Source organism: Lepeophtheirus salmonis, chromosome 9, assembly GCF_016086655.4.
Source record: "Lepeophtheirus salmonis chromosome 9, UVic_Lsal_1.4, whole genome shotgun sequence".
Classification (NCBI taxonomy): domain Eukaryota; kingdom Metazoa; phylum Arthropoda; class Copepoda; order Siphonostomatoida; family Caligidae; genus Lepeophtheirus; species Lepeophtheirus salmonis.
In genome coordinates, this window is record NC_052139.2 from 28,083,449 (window position 1) to 28,097,999 (window position 14,551).

The following is a 14,551-nucleotide window of genomic DNA, read 5'->3' on the forward strand; positions in this document are numbered from 1 at the left end:
TAGCCATTTCTAGGTCAGTTATACTAAAATTTGATCTGTATTGGTCTAATTTAAAATTTGGTCTACACCAGTGGTTCTTAATCTGGGTTTGATCGAACTTCTCTTGACCCTCTTCAATTGACCAATTAGGAAGTAGTTGGTATATATTCATATGAAACTGGTGGGGTTCAGTGTCTCCAACAAGATTAGGAAGCACTGGTCTAGACTTATTTTATAGATGAACAAAACAAATGATTTTGAGTGCAACAAACTAATTTAGCACTTTAAAGAAATTTGGTCACGACACGTCTCCATGAAAAAGTCTGTACAGATTGGTCCAAAAAAAAAAATTGGCCTGGATAGGTCATACAAACAAATCATTCCAGATTGGTCTTATTTAAAATTTAGTTATGATTGATTCTATATATGAAATTTGGAAGGATGCATTTTTTTTGTGAACCGTTTAGAGACTGTGAGAAGATGTAGGACTCGGTCATCCATGCATTTGCTGAGTGCTCCTGCCTGGAAATACTTGGACTATTTGAATCTCTAAATATGAAGGTCTCATAAATTCAAATTCAAGTTACCTATCGTCCTCGAATTACCTAACCTATGGGAAGAAATTCGTCTCCAAAAGTTAATTTAAATTCCAACGCACCTATTACCAAAAAAAAAAAAAAAAAAAAAAAAAAAAAAAAACTCGCTTTGAAAGAGCCAATCCGAGTTGAAGAGTTTTGGAGGCTGCTTTTTAATAGATACAACATATGTTGCTTTTAGTAACAAATATCAGTATATTGAGAAGAAAATAAATAGTTCCGAATATTGGGATCAAAATAGTCAGTTCAGTTTGTGTCTACGATATGAGATCGTAATCTGTACCGAAATAAAGGGTGGATCTTATTTAATGGTACCCATTTTATTTATTTCAATTTTTCAAAAGTAAAATCTAAACAATAAATTTTTTGAGGACATTAATATAGCAAAATCATCTGAAAATGGTGCTTGGCACAACGTTTATTCAAAATGTGAGCCCTCAACTCAAATAATTGCTTGAATACCAGACCTAAATCTCTTCCATGTATCTTGAACATGTAATCAGACTCGAGCTATCTCCACTCCTTCTGGATGGAAGCCCTAAAGAGACTGGTACTACTGTTAGGAGTAGCACAGACCCTCTAGATATTCAGACTTGCCTAGATAGATTAGTCCAAACGGTTCGTATGTGGAGAGGAGAGTGGCCCAATATTGAGATCCCAATAGTATGGAAAGTCGTCACTCAGGAAGACCTTGGTCTTAGCGGCATCTGCATTAAACAGCTCCTTCCTATCTACAAAAATTGGGTTAGTAGCCTTGGCTTGTACTGACCACTGGATTTTTTGCTCTGAAGAAATGTCTCACTTTATCTGAGAAATTGTCTGGATGTTTTTGTTATGATGCTTATTCACAGTCGGATCAACGGTAAACATTTTTTTCATCAGAAAACCCATAGATAAGATATTCCGGTAGGTGCATAAATACGCAGACTAATTTTTAAACGCTTATTTCTCGAGGTTCTGTGACCGGAAATAAAAAATTCCAGCACAAGTAACTCGGTAAATCTTTTGGCTTTGTTTTTGTTTTTCTTACTCGCATCAAACAAAGTCGTTTACGATGAATGACGAGGCACAACGTCATATGGTTGCCACTCTCCTCTGCGCCGGTAGGTCTGTCAAGGAGATAATCAAGGACACTGGACTATCCAGGATTACTATGTTCAAAGTCCAGAAGCTTTTCAAGGAGGAAAAGATCTGAAAGACCCGTCCATACCTCTGGAATTACTCAGGATTGGCTCGCTGCCAACATGCCATTTTGGAACAAAAGCATTTGGCCACCTCAATCACCTGATTTGAATCCCCTTTGACTACAGTGTGTGGTGGCAAATTGAGAAGAAGGCCTGTGCTACCCGCCACCCGAATTTGGGCTCATTGAAGGCCAGTGTCAATGAGCAATGGCCAGCCATGGAAGACCATTACATCATCAATGTGTGCAAGGCTGTCCGCGGGGCTTGGAGGGTGTCATAGCAGCTGATGGCGGTTATATTCAGTAATTATATTAAATATTATATCAACTTTAATTTCACTATTATATAATTCTCAAAAAAATACGTATTACGAATTTTATGAAAAAAAATCAATTAGGCTTGGATTGAAAAATCGGTCTTGGACCGAGTCTCAACACTAGTGAACACTTATTATTATTATCAATATTGAAAAGTAATGGGGAGAGAAAGAATGGGTGGAAAACTCATAGATGGGAGGGAGGGAGTGAGTTTGAAGGAAGGGAACCAGAGACATACAACCATCCCTTCTTCTTCAACTCAATGATTTGCTTCTTCTCTTTCTTTCTTAACTACATATTACATATACTCTCTAACTTAAAACACACACCCCTTAACACAACAATTAAGACGCTGATGGTGAAGGGATTACACATAATATATCACTATATGTGAGTTAAACATAAAAATAATCATGAATAAATATCAAAAAAGGATAAAGTTGCTAGAAATTATTTTACTAAAATAGAAATTGTATTCTTCAACACATATTTGTCCCTTCCTATGAGCAAATGATTCTTATTCAGCCCTTGGATGACCCGCTAATTGATCCTCCATGTAGACAAAGTGGATCGCTCCAATAAAAGAATTTGACAAAATTAATTGATCTCATTTAAAAAGAATCATATCTGGGCCAATATATTGAATCAAATGAAGGTTCTTTACTCTAGATAATATTCAAGGGTATTTTAAGTCATCCCATAAATTTGAATATAAAGCCTATTTATTGTTGGTCATTGTTTTAAATGCTGAAGAATCAGTAATGTTTGTATTCTTCGAGAAATGATTGGATCAATTTTTATTAATAAAATGTTCTTATTTAACTCTTGAATAAGTCCTCAAATGTACTTCCAAGAAGCATAAATAGATAGTCCCAATACAGTAATTAATTGGTTTTTTTAGTTGATCCTATCAGGACCAATATAAGTATTTTAAATCAAACAAAGGCTTTAAACTATAAAAAATATCCTTTACTATCTTAAATCATCAAAGAAAGGTGAATACAAATATTATAAATTATTCAAATGTGAAATATTGAGTTGTATATATGACGGTAAAAAAATATAAATAGGGGTTTTCTCCTCTTCTTAATTTTTGTTAAGGATTATAAGGGTCTAATCTAAGTTTTATAAATGAAACAAAAGTATTTTACTATAGCTCAAATTCAAGAGTATTGTAAATCATCCCAGAAATTTGAATACAAGCCATATAAATTACTCAAATGTGTCTGAGAAGTAAATGACTATAATTTATATGTATAAATATGATATTAAAATGCATGAATTAGGACTTTTTCGTTGCTTGATTTTTTTAAAGTTTGTGATTATATTGACGCTCTATAATTGTTTGTATTCCTTGATACATGATCTTTAATCTCATTGAGCCAAAATTATTAACATGCAATCTTTGTGAGTACTGTAAATTGCATTTTAATTAGTGAAAATTAATCATGGCAATAACGAAATAAAAAATTGATTTGTGAAATTTAGGATGCCATTTAACAAAGATTCTTCTTTTGAGGGCCTTTATATCGAATTCAGATTCCTTAAGATATAGAACAGAACTGGATGAAAAGTTTAAAAATTTGGGTTGGTTTCTTAACCCTCACAGTTTTCTATGACTCCTCCAGAACCAACGTCGCCTCTCCACACTTACACTTACTTCCTTCCACCCACTTTTTGATAGCTCTCAGGACAGTCTTGTGTGAAACTCTGAGATATCTTTCATGGACTGTCATGGACTCGAGGGGATTGACCTCGTCTGTTGTTTTTAACTCATCCAAGTAAAATTTGTCCTTTTTTACAGGAGCATTCTTGTTTTCCAACGTTTTGGACTTACTGCCCGTGTAGACAGTTGTTTTGAAGACGCCCAACTATTCAGAGAGCGCGAGTAGAATCTCCTAGATCATGTTCAAGTGTCATTTTCTCGACTTGTATGTAAGCTAGAGAGCTCAAATTGGTTTTATTTTGTAATTTATTGTTTATGCTTTGATATATAGAAATATGAATTTATTTTCATTACTCACCATTCATTAATTATTGATTTAGTAAGTGTTCAGATTTCAATAGACCACACGGTATTGACGTATTATGTAAAACAAAATGTAATAGTGTTATGACAAACCAAATTGACGCATAAAATCAGACACGTGACTCAGTTTCATTAAAGTGTTAGCTAACTATTAAAATAAGGGAAGAGGGTTAGTTGTTATTGAAGAGAGTTTGTACAATGTGGAAAGTGATCAGGGGATTTATCTCCGAATATCAAAGACACAAGGAGCTTTTTTACCCAACTGCTACCTCGACTTTAAAAAAAAAGGAAAAACTAAACAAAAACTTATGGCAGTAATCTAAAGTATTGGGTTTAAGTACATTTTGCCGAAAGATTTTTTGTCAAATGTCATTTTTCCAAATCAACATTTTTTCCGAAAAAAATAACAAATATATTTGTATGATTATTCAAACTATAATACTATTTTATTATGATAGTCATTCATGTAACTCCAATTTGAAAAGATTCCATGTTTAATTAATCGTGCATAAAATTAAGTGTTCATTATTATATAACCATTCTAATTTATTTATCGGGTGGTTGCTATGAATTTTGTTATAACAGTAATTTTGAGTCAACTCCTGAACTATCTACAAAATGAAATAGACGATGAATTTGTAGTTTTTATACGACATAATTTATATTCTTCATAATATTTTCATAATCTTTTTACGAGATAAATTTCAAAAAATTAATAACATTTTTGACATTGTATTATAATTTTATGATGATGATTTATTTTATCTTAAGGTAATACTTTTTTTATAAAAAAATAAACCAACATTATTTTCACTTTGGAATATATTTTGTGATTTTAATCTCGCACATTTTGATAATATTAATTGTCTTTTAAACATAATATTAAGATATTAAACAACAAAATTATGGGTAAAAGGTCGCTACAGGGTTATCCATGCTCCATACAATTGTGTAAATATATAAAAGCTCTTGATAAAAAAAAACGAAAAGCTAATTATAGATTAGGTTATTCATTCAGGGATTTCATTATTGGTTATATTAGATCATTCCTTATCCCAATATTCAGAGCAAAGTACTTATTAGGTCAAGTGTATTAGGTAATTCAATTATGTTAGTGATATAAACCAGCTGGGTTTGATCAAGTCCAAATAAGCTCAAGCTTTCAGTTTGGTGGTAAGGTTCACTCTCAACCTTCAAAACTCCAAGCCGATATTGATACATAATCGCTATTACCGGTTGGTCAATTCACATCTGAACACTTACTAACTAAATAATTAATGATGGTTGAGTGATTGAATTATTTCATATTTCGTAGTCATGGCATTGGTTAATAATGGAGGCAAAACTCCAAAACAGTCTGATTGCTTCAACCACATTCAGAAAACAGCCTGTTCAATTCGTATCTGTAAAAGGATAAAGGGCACCAAAGGCAAGATGATCTGGGCTTTTAACAGCCCAGGCCACCAGATGTGGGCTGGAAGGATCTCAGGCTTTTACACCAGACTGTCCAGAAAGCAATCAACACCTGGGGGTGGAAGTGGGTGGAAGGATCCTTTCCATGAGGCCGGAAGAGGCCTTTTTGACATCAGGATCAAAAGAAACCCATCCCCTGTTGTCAAACTCTGCTTGAATAACCGAGAACTTTTAAAACTGTTTAAAACATTTGTGGGAGTAGACTCAGACTTAATCCTTTGTGATATTATTGAGATCAGCTGCAAGTTGCCATGGGATCAAGAGAATAAACATTTATTGCACGCCGTATATAGCAAGGACATATATAAATTGGAAAGGTCATTTATCTGTTTCTTTTTGACAAAGATGTCAGAACAATCATGGTGACGACGTGATAAAGCATGGTCGTATTGAGGCTCCGATATTCATCCTCAAATTCTATCCGATTCTAATAAGGAATTACGCTTACAACTCCAGAGGAGCAAGTCCTCAGAGGTACAATTCGTCTTTCATGAGCAAACGCGTAGAGTATATTACTTTATGCTCACGAATCAAATAATAATTACCACAGCTTGTAAAAATAAAAGATCATGTTCTGATTTTCAACCAGTTAAAGCTACTCACACTTTTGTGATATATTTTATATACGGGGATCAGGGACCAGATTGTCGCCTACTTTAAACCTTGATAACAGAAGACGACATTATCAAATAAAAAACCGGTTACCAAAAGGTGACTTATTCTCGTCAGCTGACGATACGTAGTTCAGTTAGCATCATGCCGTCATCATATTGGAGATAAATTGCTATAAGTGGAACGATAAATTTTCGATTCCGCCGTAGTCATGGCATTGGTTATTTAATGGAGAATGAAATCTTTCCAAATTCAACGATTATATTCAAAACCTTTGAGATTGAGTAATTTACGGACTGTTCAGCGTATGATTTTAAGTCCTTGATTCAGAGAACACCTGGGATGTTGATGCCACCATATTAGAGGGCATTCTTGAGGATGGCACCGACAGGAAGGTCAACACCGACTTTGTCAACAAGGTGAAGAAGATGGTTGAGGATGACCCTACCAGGTCCATGAAGGCACAGGCCTTGTGGCAACAGGACTCTAGCACCCTGCCATGTGTCCAAAATCTCCATGCAGTGGTTAACCGAGAACTGTTATGATGTCGTAACCAAAACGTCATGGCCTCCTAACTCAAAACATTATTTTAATGGTCAGGACCCATTTTGTTGTTTTGGGTTTCTTTTTTGAAAATCCCCAAAATAGACACGATTTCATAGCTATGAATCCTCCTTTTAAACATACATTTAGAAAAAAGTGCTCTATTTTAAAGTCCCAAGTCAGGGCTTTGAATATTTTGTCAGAGGCCCTTCATTTACCAAGCCAGGCATGGGCTTATATACTACTCTAATTACCTATCAAAATGTTTATTTAAGACATTGATATGTACGTACATACATTCAATACATAAATGAAATTCTAAATGAACTGAGATAAAGAAATAACCCTCTATCCATTTTGCGGGCAATTACCTCCTCTTTAAGCCATTTCTTTTCATCCTGCTCAGTGAAATATGAAGAGGATCTCTTTGTAGTGATTGTTGTTCATAGGGAATAATGGTGGTGAACTAATCTCTTTTATGGCAGAGTGTTTATCAAAGAGCAATAATCCTTTGCCAATCTCCCCTTTAACAACCCTTGTATGAGTATATATATATATATTTTTTTTAAATATTCCTCCTACCAAAACGGATTCAGTTGATTATAATAAGAGTTGAAATAGTATTTTTTTTTAGACCGACCCTGGACTAGCACTCTCCATTGCTGACATTCAATGTCAAAAATGACCTATTGGTGAGCAATGCATAATCTCATAATTTTGCCTATAAAATTATTTAGTAACTTTAAAAACACATTGGCTTAATAAACATTCTAAATTTGCTTGTAACAAATAATAATTAAAATGGACCGAAGGAGAAGAAGAAAATAATACTGAAGGAATAGTCGATGATTTCAGAAGCTATTTGACGGAGCACAAGCTCCAATCACCCAACCATTTACACTTAAAACAGCCTTTCTGATGATAAATTACTGATGGTCAACTAATATGAACTTTGTGCAATTAAAAAGCTATAATATTTATAGTAGTTGTAATTTTATATCAGCATCACGTTGTATTTTATGCCATTCTTCCATTTTGGATTGATATTTGAATTCCCCAAAAATGATGGATCGACGGAATATATATACAGGGTTGATTTTATTTATTGGTACACATTAGTTTTTTTCAATCCGGACTGGCATTGGTGCAAAATCATGGAGAACATCTTAATTTTAAATATTCTCAAGGCCAACAAAATTTGGAGCAAAGTTTAAAATTATTTTGTTCTAAATTACTTTCATTGATGATGCCACTGGGAATTAACAAAACAGATTCTACATCCCAATTTTTCATACTGTCTAATTTCTCCAGAATAATTCTTGGGGGTTCTTGGGGCTGCATTATTTTTGAATTTTGAAAAAAGAGCAACTTCCCTACGCATACTAGGGGTATCCGCCGTGGGTGGGTTTGATGGGTTCTAGCTCCTCCCAAATTAAGGATTTTTTGTATTTTATTAGATTTTTTGGGGGCATTCGTCCAAATTATGCAGCCGAGCAAAAATTTGATACTTGAAAGTTTTTCCTAGAAAATAAATTTTTGTTTGAATAACTGTCAATTTTTGAAGTTTTTTTCCCAAACTAAAATACATTTTTTGTGAATAGCTGTGAATTTTTATTTCGAAAAAATTAAATATTTCAAATTTTTTCCTCGAAAATTTAATTTTTCAATTGTTTTTTTTTTTTTTTTAAATATTTATTTTCTTTCAGTAGCTATGGATTTTGATTTTTCCAGGAAAATAAATTTTTGTTTGAATAACTATCAATTTTTGCAGTTTTTGCCCAAACTAAATTTGATTTTTTGCGAATAGCTGTAAATTTGTATTTCGAAAAAAAAATATTTCAAATTTTTCAATTGTTTTTTGTAAATATTTATTTTCTTTCAGTAGCTATGGATTTTTTTTTTCAAAAAAAATTAATAGTCGAAATTAAACTTATAGTGAATTTGAAAAAAATTTCGAAAATCAAGCCGCCCCCCAAAAAAAAATATAGAACAATAAATAAAGATAATTTTGCAAACGCCCCTGTATACCCAGTTCCAGGTCTCCCTTGCTGAAGTAGAATAATTTGATCTTCTTTGCATTATATTAAGTGCTAGAAACTTTTATGATTAATTGTTTCTGGGAAACATATTAACATAAAAAATAAATATATATAAATGACTCACTGTCTCTCCCATCATTCCCTCTCACTGTTTAAATTTCCAATTACGGTTAATAACTTTTATTATGAGGTTCAGGATAAATTAATAATAGCTACGAATATAGATATAATTGCGTATATGAGCTTATAACCATACTTGATTAAATTCTATAATAGATATGGTTATAAACTGACTTGAATATTTAATAGACCTATTAGCATTTAGTATCGTGTCTGTATAAGTGTGCTGCGAGAAGGAAGTGAGTGATGTCAAATAACCGTAAAATATGCATCAAAACACAACAGTAATATTATTAAAAAATAGCTCCAAGTGTTTCCTGTCGGATGAATAATAGGTTCACTCGTATTGTGACGACTTTTTGTTATTTCTTATCAGATACCCGTCAATACAAAGCCAAGTTCGAATGCTATTACCGATTTGTATTTTTAAACAAATTATATCAATTTCTATCAGGAAGATATTATACTTATTACCCCTTTCAGTCTGCTGCAAATTGTGCTTTTAATCCGCCTAGAAGCCTCAAGTTATATTGCAAATCCCATTCAACTTGAACAAAAGCGGTTCTACCGAGTGGTACATTTAAAAGCTAAACACTTGGAATTTTAAACTTACACAACATTTATCACTTATTAATTAAAAACAGAATTAATGCTATAAAAAACCATCTGTCAAAGGCTCCTTAATCATTAATGTAGCCCCTCTTGACGACAATGATGGCTTCCAGATAGCAATAGAAGACCTGGTACTCGCAAGGCGTCCCAGAGCTGGCTGACAGTGGCTTTGAGGGTGTCGTTGCTCATTTGTCTTTAACTTTATAAAGTTTCCTGTCGTTGATGATGGACACATCAGTCCTTCCCCTCCAATGTAAGGGCTTTAGGAAAGAGTTAAAAAAGTATTGCGATGGAGGAGATGGGGTTCTTTATTGACGGTGTCCAAAGTGCCCTCCCCCACCCTTAATCTTTCTACCCACTTTTGATAGATCTGGGCAAAACCCCGCAATCTTTTTCGTGGACGCTCATGAACTCGATGTATTGACATGTTGTTGTTTTTACAGACACAACAGTCCTTCCCCTCCACAATCTGCGTAGCTGAGGGGGTTGGCATTAAGTCTGTAAGGGCTCTAGGAAAGAGTTATAAAAAGTATTGCGATGGAGGAGATGGGGTTCTTTATTGACGGTGTCAATACGATGTTACGAGTACATAAATTATGTTCAGAACTTGTGAATGTATTAGTAATATATATATTTTGATCCATTTCATTTCTTGTTAATCTAGTTCAATATCTTATATTCCAAAATATTTTCTTTATATCTGCCATCATTATTTCCTTTATATACCAATAGCTATAAATTAAATATATATTTATAGACTCTAGACTCAAATATACATACTTATATAGTCTATAAAGTATGTTATTAAAAATTCTGTGTTGAAGTCGGAGTTGGGTATTTTATGTACCGACTCTGCGGCTCTGGTTAAAGGGTCACAAATCTATTCTTTATAGACTATTTCTCGAAAAATATTATTGTTTTTGCTCTATTCTATCATAATTGACCTTGGTTGCTATAACTGTAAAAAATAAAAAGTCTAAGAGAAAAGTTTGAGGATATAGACAGATTAATTAATGACTTGAACTCAATTAAAAAATTAATTAAACTATTTTTCTTGAGGGGTTCATCACTATGTTGTTTTCTTTATTTATAAAAGTTCAAGACTCTCAAATAACAATGCTAAATTCAAGGCTATTTTAAATATGTGTGGTAGGAGACTATTAAAAAAAAAAAATGCCGAGTCAACATTTTGATGAAAAGAATCAGGGTCTTGCACATAAATTAGGACTGAATTTAAATGCTTCTAGATCAATAAAGGTTGCCAGTACAAAAAAAATTTGTTATGGTTCAATTTATTTTTTATTTTAATGGTAATAATGTTATTCTATGTGATCTTCATTTTTGACGATCATTCTCTCGATTCTTGGCCTAAAGGCCTTCATGCCTTCACAACTTCCTCAGGATCAATAGCCACCAAGTGGTTTGTAATAGAGGCCTTCAAGGCTTTGATGATATTGTGTCTGGAAGCAAAAACCTGTCTATCTAACATTCCTTAGGAGTAGACCCTCCAAGGGATTCATATCAGAAGTTTTGGGGAGCCCAGGTTTTACAGGTCCAAAAAGGGATTTAATTGCTGTTAAAAATGTCGAGAGTCTTATTGGTCAGAGTCTGCTGTAACAAAAACTGAGTTCCTTTGGCCTTCTTGATCATCCAGGGAATGACAAAATATCCATCTGACCCAACTTGTTCCTTCAAGTTAAAGAAAACAAACACCCATTACTTCCCAGGATACCCAAGGTCATAATGGATGTCGAAAACTTGGTCTGGAAGGCGAAATACTTCTCAATGGACGGACAGCCACCTATCATTTTTTTCTGTTGTACGTTCATTAAGCAACATGGTGGCTCCCTGAGTCAGGGAGTTCGATAATTGTTGACTTTCTGCGTTGCTTCATCGTTACCTATTGTCTGATTACATTTTTTAACGGACTAAATCAAAAATTAATAACATAACCTCGTAAATGGTACATTAAAAAGATATATATATATAAATATTCTTTTTTTTTTGTTGATTTGGATACAGTTAAAGTCAGTCCCAATTTATCTGCAAGACCCTGTATATATTTGGTGACGACCCTTGATGCAATACTATTTAATTACGATTCCCAATCTTTTTACAACATTTTTTAATTATTTACACCAAATTGCAATCATAGTGTTTATTATAAATCAAGGCGTTATCTCACTAACAGATAAAGATACAGTGTATTTTGTGGTCAACTGTAGATGTTTGGAAGTATTGTAAGTTTCATGTCCAATGTCCAATGACCAGATATGTATTGAATAGAGTCATTAACAAAAGTTGACCACCTCTGATTTTTTCACATAATTCAATAATAATCGGGGATTTTTTACGACTATGAACGCATAGTATACAAGTATGGTACATGGCATGTTCCACTGGGTCTAGCCAGCGTGTTCATCAACCTCTTGGCTAATGACGCTTGCAGGAGAAGTTTGTGCTCGAGTATAAGCTGTATTGGATATTTTTCAAAAAATGGTAAAAAAAAGCTGGCTTTTCTGATGTTCAAAGGGCTAAAAAAAGTAAAAATACACGAAGAAGCTTATTCTGAGCTTGAACTTGCTAAATATGTACTGTAGAAAGACAGCTGCTTCTCACTTCTATCAATTATTTTTTTCAAAATTTGGGGATTTGTTCGAACATAAAGAGATCAAGGGGCTCAAGGAATATGTCCGCGAGAGATGAAGCTACTATTGCCGTTGAGAACGGCTACATTAATGATTCAGAGAGCTCAGACATACATCTATTTATGGTATAAATTTTGTAACAACTATATTATTAATTATTTAACTATACAATGTTGACCCTTAAAATATCAAGTGTTCAAATTTTAATAGAACACTCGCTACAGATTGGTTGGCTAAATCTGATGATCACGTTTTCATAGGACATAGATCCGAGGGTTTCTCAAATATTTAAATTTACCCCTTAAAAATGGCATTTAAAAAAAAGCACGAGAAGAACGTCAGTACTATTACATGTGATCCTACACAAATAGGACAGAAAACACTTTAAATCCCGAAATGAGTGCTCCCATATTTATATGTATTATATAAATAAATGAAAAAAAGATACATCTTGTTCATTTCATTAGACTGACGAGCCCATGAATAATGTATGAGGTTCTTAATAAATAAATAAAACTTTGGATGTGAGTAAAAACATAAGATTCTGTTATATATAGGTATATATGAGATATAAATCCACAATAATAAATATCATCTTCAATAACAAAAACGAGATGAGGAATGAGGCAAGAGAGAGAGAGAGAAGGATTGAGAGGGAAATAAGAGAAGGAAAAAAAAAAAAAAAAAAAATCTTAAACCCGAGCAGAGTAGAACCACTATTCCCTGATCTATGAAGTAAAAAAAGAAGACACAATTTGTAGAGCTTTATAGAGCTTTAGAGAGGTTTTTTCTTCTCCTTTTTTTTATCCTTCTCACCAATAAATTATAAAGAAAGCCGCATATCCTTTTTTTTTTTCTTTTTTCCTTTTTTTCCTTTTTTTCCTTTTTTCTTTCTTCTTCTGTTTTTTTTCTTTTTTTCTCTCTCTCTCTCTCTCTCTTTCCCAACAACAATCATTTTCTTACATATACGGGAGGGAAACTATATACAAACATTTGTTTTCCTAGATGAACACCATACAACAGTATGTTTGTCATGGGGGCCCCACAGGCTGAAGCCCACAATTATATTTGTTATTAAAGCCGTAGAACAAGAAATGACCCTTAAGACTTTATAACTCCTAAGGTCTGGCCTTTAAAGCCTTCGATTTAGTCCCATATTGATACATGAATGAACTATATAGATGAATATTAAAGTAGATTACACATTGATATAAACATGTACGCAATTGAAAAAGGACTTATTTAATACTTTACCTTGATTACACTGAATAAAAAATTTGAGTAAAATTAAGGACCTTACTTAGAAGCAAATATCATTCTTTTTTTTTTTTTTAAGTGCTTGATATCACAGGTGAAGTTATACTCTATATTTCATTTTTTTTATATGTCTTTAAAATATGTGGATTTTTGGTCAATTTTGTAAAAAGCTCTCAACTTTTTTTTTTGCATATAGATTGACAATTAAATTCACAAGGCTAATCCCCTGACAAATTTCTACCCACTTTACTTATCCTTGAATCCAATATTCACTTGGAAATTCATTCTTTTGCTGCTGAAAAAAAACAATTGAAAATGTAACTTTAACTGATTTCTAATTTTCCCCATAACTTTTTTGATTTGTGTTCAATTTAAAAAACGTAGTTATTCGTAATTTTTTTTTTAAGCCAGTCATTATTTGATTAAAGCTCAACCCCTTATCTTGTCTCCATGAGCTCCAAATGTTATTTAGTGTGTTTGTGATTAGAATAAGCCCCCTTTACAAGAGTTCCTCCTTAAAAAATCGGCACTCCTCTGTCTTAGCCTAACCAGTTAAAAGTAGGCTCCCACAAAAAGTTTCAGCCTCCTGGGTTCAAGGGTATGGGCACTCATAAAGGACACACACAAACTCTATTTTATAGTAGGTCAAGTAAAAAGTTTTGATTTTTTGATTAGCTTTATTTTGAGAATAAAATTAACAAGATTAAGATTATCCAATTTAGTTGGTTCTAACCGGTTTTTTAGCTGATCTTCAGCTCCTGAGCAATGGAATAAGTACTCACATGCCGGTCCAACTTGCGGATTTCTATTATTTATCGACATTTTCGACGCCCATATTACCAAAACAGAATTGTTGATAGCCCGGCTTTGCTGTTGCATTTGATATTGTATTGGTTCTATAAATAGGACAATTTCTTTTACCCGTCTGACCCACTTTTTAACCTTTGTCGCCCGGATACTGAGGAATGTATTGGATTTTTCTCATTTGTTATTTCCATTTTGGAACGCTGTAACATACAATTAGATTCACCAAACACTTAACTTTTCAGCATATTTAAGCATATTTTGATGCAATGTTTTCATCCTGAGATATCCTGAGACAAAAGACATCTAGCAAAACAGGCTCAAAACTTTTGAATTTG